Below are 11,453 nucleotides of genomic sequence, written 5' to 3'. Positions count from 1 at the left end.
TTATCCAAGAAGTGTCCTAGCATATTATGTCTAATTTTTTAAAAATATATTTTTATTGATTTCAGAGAGGAAGGCAGAGGGAGAGAGAGATAGAAACATCAATGATGAGAGAGAATCATTGATTGGCTGCCTCCTGCACGCCCTCTACTGGGGATGGAGCCCACAACCCTGCATGTGCCCTTGACTGCAATAAAACCCAGGACCCTTCAGTCCGCAGGCCGATGCTGTATTCCCTGAGCCAAACCAGCTAGGGCAGTATTATGGCTTATTTATTGAACAACTTAAAATCCCTTCAAATTATTCACTATAAAAACTGCAGAATCACAACAGCATGCCAGTCATCCTAAAAGGATTAAAATTTGTAAAGAACCTAAATGTATTTATTAATCTATTCATTATTCAGAAAATATTTATTGAATGTCTTCTATGTGCAAAACCATTGTGTATGGGATATAAAAACCTACATAAGACTTGTGTATTTCCTTGGAGTCAGGTATCAAACGATATAACTCATGCAAATAATGTTTTTCCTAAACACATAAATAATAATAATACTTAGAAAGTACCTAAAAGCCATCAACTCTTGCATTCATTAGGAATTATCCTTGACCATTATATACAGTGCTTAGATGAGAGCTCATCTTAAGTAGACATGCTAATTTAGGTTTAGGTTTACATAGCACATTGTGAAATAGAGACTTAGAGAAAATATGTGGATTTGAAGTGAATATAGGAAACAAATGAAGTGGGGAAGATTACCTGTGAGAGAAATAAAAAAGTTGTTAATGGTGTAATTTTGACTGAAACTTTCAAAGCTTTTTTTCTCCCACTCTTTCTAAATGTATTTCACTACAACCAGATAATTATTCTCATATATCGGAAATTCAGATTTACTCTGTTTAATCACAGCAACTTTATTCAAGCTGCTCTCCACCAAAAATAAAAAAAAATCATCTTTTACATTTTTTTCTTCCCCACTCAAAATCTGTCCTATCTGTGCTCTAAGATTCTGTTCAAATTTTGTGTTATACATGAAAAGTTCTTCAGCAGTCTCCATCTGGTGATTTCCTCACACCTGTCAATTCTTAGACCATGTATAATATGTGCATCATTGATTTAGAAAATCCTCTTGTTCTTAACTCTTTGGTCATCATATGTCAGATCTCCCTAACTAGTTGACATGTGCCTCACAATGCCAAATTCTGTCTTCTTAGTCTATGACAGGTGTCAAATAAATACCTGTAAGAGTTAATATGATTTCACTGATCTGTGGAAAAGAAGACACACCATCTAACAGTGATAAAGAGACATTTCTGTTAACAAGACAGTTACCAGTCACCAAAATGATCCTTAGAGCATCTTATCATGAAATTCTCCTCCTAGCAGACTCCATGACTATCCATAAAAGAATGGATCCCTCAGAACACTCTATCTGGTCCTCCATAGTTTTTACTTTGCATTTTTACTAAGTTGTTCTACTAGCTTTCTTCTCCCATGAACTCCCTGTGTTTCATTTTGTACAGGGTGATAGAGCTGGGGTGAGCATAGTGAGTAAACCATTTCATTCCCCATACTTTTGGTTTGGGTACTTCAGGAAATCATACAACGACATTATTTTCATCCTTACTTATTGAGCTCATAGCTCCAGTTTATAAGTAAATAAACATGTGCCATTATTGTTACAGCATGTTTGGCAAATTATGTTTTCATGGATCTAAACATGGTTTTGAATTGCCTCTTTTAGAATAAAAAGAATACTAATATATACAGTGTCAGAAGACCAATTCTTTTACTAGGTCAATGAAGGAGCCAGTTCATGTCATGAACATAGTGTGGCCATCTTGCTCACCCATGGAGGTGCCCAGGTGGACTAACGCTGGTCTGGGAAATCTGTCAGGTGAACATCACCAGAGTGATTAGAATCATCAGGCTTCATCTGTGCCAATTTATTAATTCTTTTTAACTTGGTATGATGATGTCTATTAGTTTTATTCATTATTCCTTAAATGTGTCTCTTAGAAGATAAAAGAGAAAACTCTCTTTAAAGAACAAAGGCCTAACCTTCATTGAGGATCCCATACATCAATAGTCCTTCAGTATAATATATTTCAGCTAGCTTTTCCAAACACGCATCAGCCACGAGATTAACTTGGATTAGTCATTAGATAAATATTAGACCTAAAGATCTAGGAATAACATTTTCTCAAGCTTGAAACAATTTGAGCAACATAAAATTAATATCCCCTTCATAATATACCTTATGAGCCCAAGTAATCTAATTATATCCTCCATATGAGGCATCCACATTGACTTTTTAGTGGAAACCTAAGTTTTAATGTTTTTGTTATGCATCACTGATACCAGGACCAAACTAAAACTCAGGAGAAAAACTGCTGAATTCAAAAATCCACTAACTGACCAGGAGGATTTATAACAAAGACCACTCCCCCACACACAAGAATGTGTCTTACTTGCCCTGTGTAGCATTTGAAGGGCTAGAAGGAATTGTGTATCTCAAGGATTTACCCAGGATACCCCAAGAATTACATTTCTTATCATAAATGGGCCTCTAACAAACACTGATTGTCATGACCTATAGCAATAGTATCTTGAGATTTGTATTGAACAATCTATTTGAATATCGGTTTTAATTCAGATGAAATTAGAATTGCTAAAATTCTCTAATGATTAGTAAAAACCCCACTACCACTTATGGTATGATTGATGTGTTCCAGACACTGAGAATAATCCCCACAAACCAAATGAAATTGCTGTTAATGTCACTATTTTACCAATAAAGAAACTGGATATCAGTGAAGGTAGATAATTTGCAACGGGTCATATAGCCAAAAAGTAGAAAAAACAAATACAAACCTGTCTGATTTTCAAGGTCCATGCTCATAAATATTTTTCTCTGCAGCCCTACTCCTTTTAAAAAATATTTATATTTTTCCAATTTCTGAAGAGAATTTTAGGAGGCTCCCAATAAAGAAATGTGTGGTACAGTTATTAAAACAATGGTAAAAGAAAAGGAATCAAGGAAGAGATATCCTTTTACCAAAGGGCCCAATTAAAATGTGATTTCCTAGACAGCTCTCATAGAGAAAAGGAAATATGCAGTATATATTTCTATCAGATAAAAGGAAATAGAGCGATAATTTGAGAGCCATTAGATTTCCTGGCACTAAGTCTATGAAAATGTCATTGTATCGATAGTGAGAGATGGGACAATGAACAAAATTTCTTCCATACACAGCTTCATAAAAGATGTACGAATATTCCTTGTGTGACTATTACTAAGATCAGTCCTCAAAAAATGTTGAAGATGTGATGTTAAATCATAGTCCTATGAAGGAATTTCTAAGAATACATAATTTTTTAGTGATATGGCATAATACAGATATAAAACTTGGGGTATATGGAAGTGCTTGTTTAAAATGTCCCTGGAATAGAAATTTTATACTGGCTTTGAAATATTAACTGCTATAAGAATTGCCATCCCACCATAAACAATTATAAAGCCAGGCAAAATATAGGAAACAACTCTTTTCAGCCATTTGACATTATGCAGTGCAGATCTATGATCACAGAGAGAGGGAAAACAAAGGAAGAAGGCTCTACCATTATTCCACCTTACTGGCTGAAGACATATCCAGTGGTTCTCAACCTTCTGGCCCTTTAAATACATTTCCCCATGTTGTGACCCAACCATAAAATTATTTTCGTTGCTACTTCATAACTGTAATGTTGCTACTGTTATGAATCGTAATGTAAATATCTGATATGCAGGATGGTCTTAGGCGACCCCTGTGAAAGGGTCGTTCGACCGCCAAAGGGGTCGCGACCCACAGGTTGAGAACCGTTGTACTATACCTTCCAGGGTGTAGTGTAAGGAGAGGAACTCAGAGCCCAGTAGTCACAGTGATTGTATTGGAAACCCATGCTGTAAGTTGAAAAAAATAAAAAGGCATACAGATTTGGAAGGAAGAAATTTTATTCACAGATGACATGTTTATCCATGTCAAAAATCCTCAGGAATCTACTAAAAAGTTATTAAAGCTAGCTAGAAGTTCAGTAAGATTACAGGTTACAAAGTCAATTTAAAAAACAACAACAACACACACACAAACAACAACAATGTATTTCTATAGCTTTCAATGAACACTTGAAATTGGACTTTAAAAAACACAATTAAGTAGCACCAAAAACATGAAATACTTAGAGATAAATTTTACAAAATGTGATCAAGACTCATACACTGAAAACTACAAAACTTTTCTGAGAGAAATTAGAGAAGACCCAAGTAAATGGAGAGAGATACTGTGTTCATGGGTTGGAGAACTCAATGTTATTATCAATTTTGCCCAAATTGATCTCTAGATTCAATGAAATTCTAATCAAAATCCCACCAGTTGGGTTTTTTTTAATTTTGGTAGAAATTGACAAGTTAATTCTTAAATTTCTATGGAAATGCAAAGGATCTAGAATAGTTGAACAATTTTGAAGAAGAAAATGTTGGAGGACTAATACTATCTGATTCCAATACTTATTCTAAAGCTACAGTAATTAAGATGGTATGATGTGGATGTAAGGAAGTAATGATGGAATTGAATATAAGTCCAAAAATAGACCCACATGTAAATGGCTAATTGATTTTTTTCTGCATAGGTGCAAATGATATTTGACAAAGAAAGTATAGTCCTCTCAACAAATAGTGCTGAAACAATTCAATACCAACATGGAAAGAATAAATTTTATTCTATGTACAAAAATTAACTTGAAATGAATCATAGACCTAAACAGTAAAGCTAGTACTAAAAAATTTCTAGGAAAAAACATAAGAGTAAAATTGTATGAGCTTCATTAAGCAAAGATTTCTTACATAGGAGACAAAAAAAATGAACCATAAAAGAAAAAACTTATTGACTCCCTCTAGCAATCTTGTAGAGCAGATCTACTAGTAATTAATTCCTTTAGCCTATATTTTTCTGGGAATATCTTAACTTTTTCTTCATTCTTGAAGGATAATTTTTCCAGCAGAGAAGATTTTTTTGGCAATTTTTTTCTCTAAGTACTTACTAAATGTCTTCCATTGCTTCCTGGCCTTCATGATTTCTGATGAGAAATGAGCTGCTAATATTATAGATGATCCCTTGCACATGATGACTCACTTCTTTCTTGCTGCTATCAAGGTTCTTTGTCTTTGCCTTCTAAAACTCAATTATAATATGTATGTATCTTTGAGTTTATCCTGCTTGGAGTTGGTTGAAGTTCTTGGATGTATAGATTTATGTCTTTAATCAAATGTGACACTTTTCCCCTATTTATTCAAATATTATTCCTGTTCCATTCTTTCTAGCTTCTCCTTTAGGGCCTTCCATGATGAACAAGTTGGTATATTTGATGTTGTTCCCATAGGTCCCCTAGGTTTTGTTCATTTTTCTTCATTAATTTTTCTTTCCGTTCTTCAGACTGGACAATTTCAATAGCTTCATCATAAAGTCCACTGATATTTTCTTCTGCCTATACAAATATGCTATTGAACCCCTGTAATAAATTTTTTAAATTTAAGCTATGTATTTAACATTTTAATTTTCAGCCACACAATTTCCATGTGTTTCCTTTTATAGTTTTTCTCTTTATTGATATTTCCTATTTGTTTATACATTGTTCTCTTGATTTCCTTTAGCTCATTTTCCATTGTTGTATTTAGCTCAATTCAGCATATTTAAGATAGTTGATTTAACATCTTTTCTTAGTAATCTCAACATATGAGCTTCCTCAGATATAGTTTCTTGTCAAATTCTTCATTTTCTGTGAATGAGCCATATTTCCCTGTTCCTTTGTTTGCCTTGTAATACCTTTTGTTGAGAACCAGACATTTTGAGTATTATAATGTGGTTGACTCTGGAAATTAGATTCTCCCTCTCTTCAAGGATTACTTCTTTTGTTTATTGAGGGCTGCAATTATCCTTTCATATAGTGACTATTCCACACTATTTTGAAAAGTCTGTATTTCTTGTGAATGTGATCACTGATGTTTCTGTTCCATTATCTCTGTAGGCATCATGTAATCTAACAGAAATGGCTTTAATAGTCTGGATTAAAGTTCTTACGGTATGTGTATCTCTTTAATTCTTCCAATAAACACTACAGGGGAAGCCTACAGGGACTGAAACAAGTCAGATGTCTGTGCCAGTCCCCAAGAGAACTGCCAGACCAATTAAAATGCACAATCTCTGGAGAGATCAACCAAAGGATTTGTATGCATGCATATAAGCCTAACCAATGGACACAGACACCAGGGGAGTGAGGGCATGAGTGGGGGGTGCGGGGGGGGGGGGGGGGGGTAATGGGGAGTAAGGACACATATGTAATACCTTAATCAATAAAGAAAAAATAAAATAAAATGCATAATCTCAACTTTTTGGAGGACAAGTTCTTTCATGTCTATCTGGACACCTCAGAGCCTTCTTAGTGTATTTCTTAGCCTCTCTGTGTCTATTATCTTTTCTTCTATCTCCCTAACCAAACACACACACACACACACACACACACACACACACACACACATTTCCTTTTGCAGGTAAAATCTAGGTTACTTGGAGAGTTGGCCTAATTTTAATTTATCTTCCTCAAGGTTCTTTTCCTTTGTAGAATCTAAAGCATAGTCTTCTTCCAAATATTAACCTAATATTTGTAATGAGCCTTACTTTGGTAATGAGTCCTCTACTCAGGAGTTAAAGCAAGTAATTTAGCTATTATTGTGTTAGGGAAGTCTTAGAAAAGAAAAAATTAATAAAAAGGATAACTTTCTCTCATTCACTGACTTAACAAATATTGATTGAGTACCTTCTTCATGTTGGGAGTTGTTCCTATGCACTGGGGATACAACTGTAGGCAAATGAAAGGGTCCTTGCTTTTTTAGAACATGTTCTGTGAGCAAGAAAGACATTTAATAAAAATAATCATATACTACAAATATATAGAAAATACTAAGAAAGTGGCCCTATAGAAAGAATAGGAAAACATGAGAGCATGTAACAAATGAAGACTCAAAATCCAGGGAAGGCTTCCCTAAGGAAGGGACCCTTAAGTTATGATCAAAAGTGTGATAAAGTGCAAAGTATGTAAAGAAGGTGATGATGGAAAGAAAGCTTTTCAGAAAGAGAGAATTGCTTGTTCAAAGACCCTGTAATAGAAGAGAGGAAGGCAGGATTTGGAACCTGAAAGAAAACCCTGTGGCTATAGGGAAGATAGCAAGAGGAAGAGCGTGAAATGGGTTGTAAAAGGACCAATTTATGAAAGGATTTTACTCTTTATTCTAAGAATAATGTGAAGCTATTGAAAGATTTTAAGATGAAAGAATGGGGGATGGCATTCAATAGGACAGATGTATATAGGGTCCTGGAGAGACAGTTATATAGTCCAGACAAGAGTGGATAATGGATTGGACGAGAGTGATGCTGGTGGAAAGGTTAAGAACAGGAACATTTCAAGAGATATTCAGCAAAATTGGACTTACAGGACTTGGTTTTTATTGGATGAAGAGTGTGAGGGAAAAGTCAACATCAGGATGATTCATGTGTTTCTTGCTCATACAAATGGATTAAGAGAATCATGAGATAAGAAATACTGAAAGCAGACCAGATTTAGGGATGGTGGCAAGATTCTAAGGTTAGGGCTGGACATGTTGACTTTTAGGAATGTTTGAGAGAAGTTAGTAGGCACTTAAACATTTGGACTGTACTTAGAGGAGATGTTTTGAATGAAGATACAAATTGTCAATCATCTGGACATTCATAGTAATTAAACCATACTTCTAGCTGAACATCCTTAGGGAAGGAATGCAGCATGAGAAAAACTGTGGGGTGGACAGCAAGCCCAGGACCATGCTTTGAAGGAAATGAGTTTGTATAAAAGATACAGAAGAAGTGGCCAGAAAATACAAGAGGGAAAAAGAAATGTGTCAGATGATCAGGATAGCTCAGGGAATAAATTATTTTAAAAGGACAGTGTGGTCATCAGAATCAGGTCAGGTAATTGAGTTCCAAGACTATCCATTGAATTTATCCACATGGGAGACACTGGTGATCTTCACAAAAGGTATTTTGGTGGATTGTTGAGGGCATAAATATATTGTAATGGCTTTAAAAGGAGTAAAGGATGGAACAATGATTATAGGCAACTCTGTAAGAAATTTGGTTGTGAATGGGGAGAGAAGAAATAGGGATATATGAGGTTCAAGAATTTATTTTACCTCGGAGAGACTTCAGCAACTGTAAATGTACATAGAAATTATCCAAATTATTTTGGTAAAGGTGAAGACTTTGATCTAGGTGCCAAAATCATCAACAAATGAAAGATATGGCAGGGATGCCAGCTAACATGAGCCAGAAAGGAGAAAGATGGGGTGATAGAGCTGAATGGCATGGGCTTCAAAGGAAAAGAGTTTTATAGGAGAGTAAAAGAGCACTAAGTTGGACGAAGCAAAGTGAACACCTGTTCCATATTTAACCACGAGGTATGGAATGTGAGTGGTAAAAGAGTAAACAGTGCTCGCTTCAGCAGCACATATGCTAAGATTGGAATGATACATAGAATGGCCCCTGCGAAAAGATGACATGCAAATTTGTGAAGCTTTCCGTATTTTTCTCACTTATATGTGGAATCTAATGAACAAAATACAGTAGGTCCTCGGGTAACGTCGGAGATCCATTTCTACGGCGGGACATAATGCGATTTTCACCGTAAGTGGGAACCCATCTACATAAGCACCTACGTCACTTACATGGAGCACATACACAGCAGCAATGAAGTGAAACAGTAAAAAACATTTAGAAGAAAGATAACAATTCCTGACCTTTACTTGTAGTAAATAATAAAAAACATAAAACACATATGTACATACGTCGAAATGACGGAACTTTTTTTTTAATAAATAAATGGGAGATGGCGACGTAACCACAATACAACGTACGTCAAGTCCGACATAACCCGAGACTGTCTATAAAGTGAAGAACAAAATAAATCCAAAGACATTGAAACATGCAACAGATTAACATATTTCAGGGGGAAGGGGCAGGGGGAGAGATTAACCAAAGAACTTACATGCATATGTGCATAACTAATGGACACAGACAATAGTGGGGTGAAGGCCTGGGGAGGGACAGGAGCTGGATGAAGGGGGTCAATGGGGGAACAAAGGAGGGCATCTGTAATATGTTCAATAATTAATAAATACAATAAATAAAAATTTAAAATAAAATAAAAAATAAATGAGTCCAGAATGTGTATTTTTTAAAAAGTAAATAGCACCACCTTGATATTGCTACAAGGAATGCCCTGTCCTCGGGGAAAAGCCTGTGTTCAATTAAGGCAAGAGGGTCTTGAGAAAACTTAAAATAATTTAAGATATAAAAGCATCTGTCTATTAGACTGAGAGATCCTTGAAATCGTTTAGACTCATGCTTCTCCAATTTTAGTGTGCATCAGAATCACCTGGAAGGCTGGATCACAGGTAGCTGTATTCCATCCTCAGAGTTCCTGACTTAGAAGATCTCAGGTAAGCTCAAGAATGTGCGTTTTTAACAAGTTCCCAGGGGCTGATGCTGCTCGTCTGTAAACCATACTTTCAAAACCACTGGGATAGTTGGAGTTGTGGTAACAACAAACCCTGAAATCCCCACAGGTCAATGACAGAGAAGTTTATTTTCACTTATTCAAAGTCTAAGTCGCTCTCTAGGGCATTGTCTTCTAAGCAGAAGCCCAGGAATGCAGGTTGTTTGTGCCTTGTTTTGATGCATCGGGAACATGTGGCTTCCAGGGTCACCCAGCAAGGGAGGGGAGACCTAGTGAGTTATGTGAAATGCTTCCCCTGGGTCAGGTCTGGGATGGCTTACATCATCTCTGCTCAGATCTCACTAATCAGGACTTAGTCACATGGTCTAAGCATAATAGCAAGGGAGTCTGGGAAATGTAAAGGAGAACATCAATGTTTATGAGCATTAACAGCTCTCCGTCAGAGCGTCTTCTGTATCTGATCTCAGCAGAGAGAAAAATGCTCGTCAAGATCAGCAGCTCAACATATGTTGATATGTTCAATGAACTGAAAAGAATTTAGTCGTTATTGACTGAAAACCCAGATTTTCGTTTTTCTTTAAACAAACAATGCACCCTTTACAACTAACCGTTATTTTATCTACATACATCCTCCAACACACACAGAGCATGGTCTTCTCTGAATGACCTTTCAGACCTTGCCAGGTTCAACTGTACATTGCTACACCTGAGACATTCATAGATTGAAGAGATATGGACATGCTGAGATGGAAAAGAAAATTATCCTGATTAAAAAACAAGGCTGTATCATGTTCACTCTTCTTTGCTGTGAATTCAGACAATTTGAAATAGATTATTTAGTTCAACAAGCAGCCTCATTTTTGAGAAGGTTATGCCCGTGGGATGTTCCATTTGCCGTCTTACCTCAAGGCCTTTATTATATCTGAGGGCTGGTGATGGCCAAGTGACAGGAGAGCTGACAGCTCTATTAGCTATAGAATCAGGAGAGGTCAATCAACACTTCTCACATCTCTAGGTAATGAGCTGAGTTTCCAAAGGCAACCCAGATTCCAGCAGGTTGAGCTGCAGAATCCTGTTACATGATGAAATTGGCTCTCAAGGGCTGCTTTTACCTCTAGGATCCTCGGTCACCACTGGAAATGGAAAGTGTTAGTCCTGTTTCAAACTTGCTTCCTGCCAGCCTTCAGTGATACCTTGAGAAGAATTCAGAGATACAAACTGAGAGAAAGAGAGCAATTTTCTGGGCTCCAAAGTGCCAGGAGAGCAATCTTCATCCTCCATCACTTGTGGTCTTACAATAAGGAAAAGACCCTGTGGCGAGCACCTGGCCTTTTGGTTCCAATCTGTGAGGATAAACGAGGTTGTGTTTTAAAAATATGCATCCATTTGAAGCACAAGTCCCACAACGCTAAAGAATTCCCTTAACAAGCCCACCTATTTGGCAGGGAATGAGAAAATTTTACAAAAACCATAAAAGCAGTTCCAATGAGGAATGAAGAATGTAATTGCTACATTAGCAGTGTTTCCAATAAAAAAATAAACTGGTGTTTTGTTAGATTTATAGTCCTTATAGCATTTCATAGATAGAAAACATATTAGAACAGGTAGTATCCAGCTACTGCTTTGAAACTTGGCACAGTCCAAATCTTGCTTATCTCCAACTTTCGTGACAGTAAACAAAGGAATAAAAAGTTAGTTTCTTAATTCTTTCACCTTGGTGAGATGCCTTTCAAAAGGAAGTTGAGACATTTGTAGCAACTGTCACTGAGCTCACCTTTCAGGTGTAAAATATACTGAGATTGGCACAAACATGATCTGTATTCAGATCCCTACACATTCCAGGCAATGATTGGCTAAATCATACTCTATTT

At 36.3% G+C, this 11,453-nt stretch overlaps 1 pseudogene; it reads left to right on the top strand.

The window, feature by feature from the left end:
* The first annotated feature begins 8,555 nt into the window (after nt 1-8,555).
* On the top strand, nt 8,556-8,654 carry LOC139013320 (U6 spliceosomal RNA; annotated as a pseudogene).
* Nucleotides 8,655-11,453: the final 2,799 nt, after the last annotated feature.

The sequence above is a fragment of the Myotis yumanensis genome, unplaced genomic scaffold, assembly GCF_028538775.1.
Source record: "Myotis yumanensis isolate MYYU_CA2020_CCGP unplaced genomic scaffold, mMyoYum1.0.hap1 SCAF_6, whole genome shotgun sequence".
NCBI lineage: Eukaryota > Metazoa > Chordata > Mammalia > Chiroptera > Vespertilionidae > Myotis > Myotis yumanensis.
This window is presented reverse-complemented; position numbering and strand designations above follow the sequence as displayed.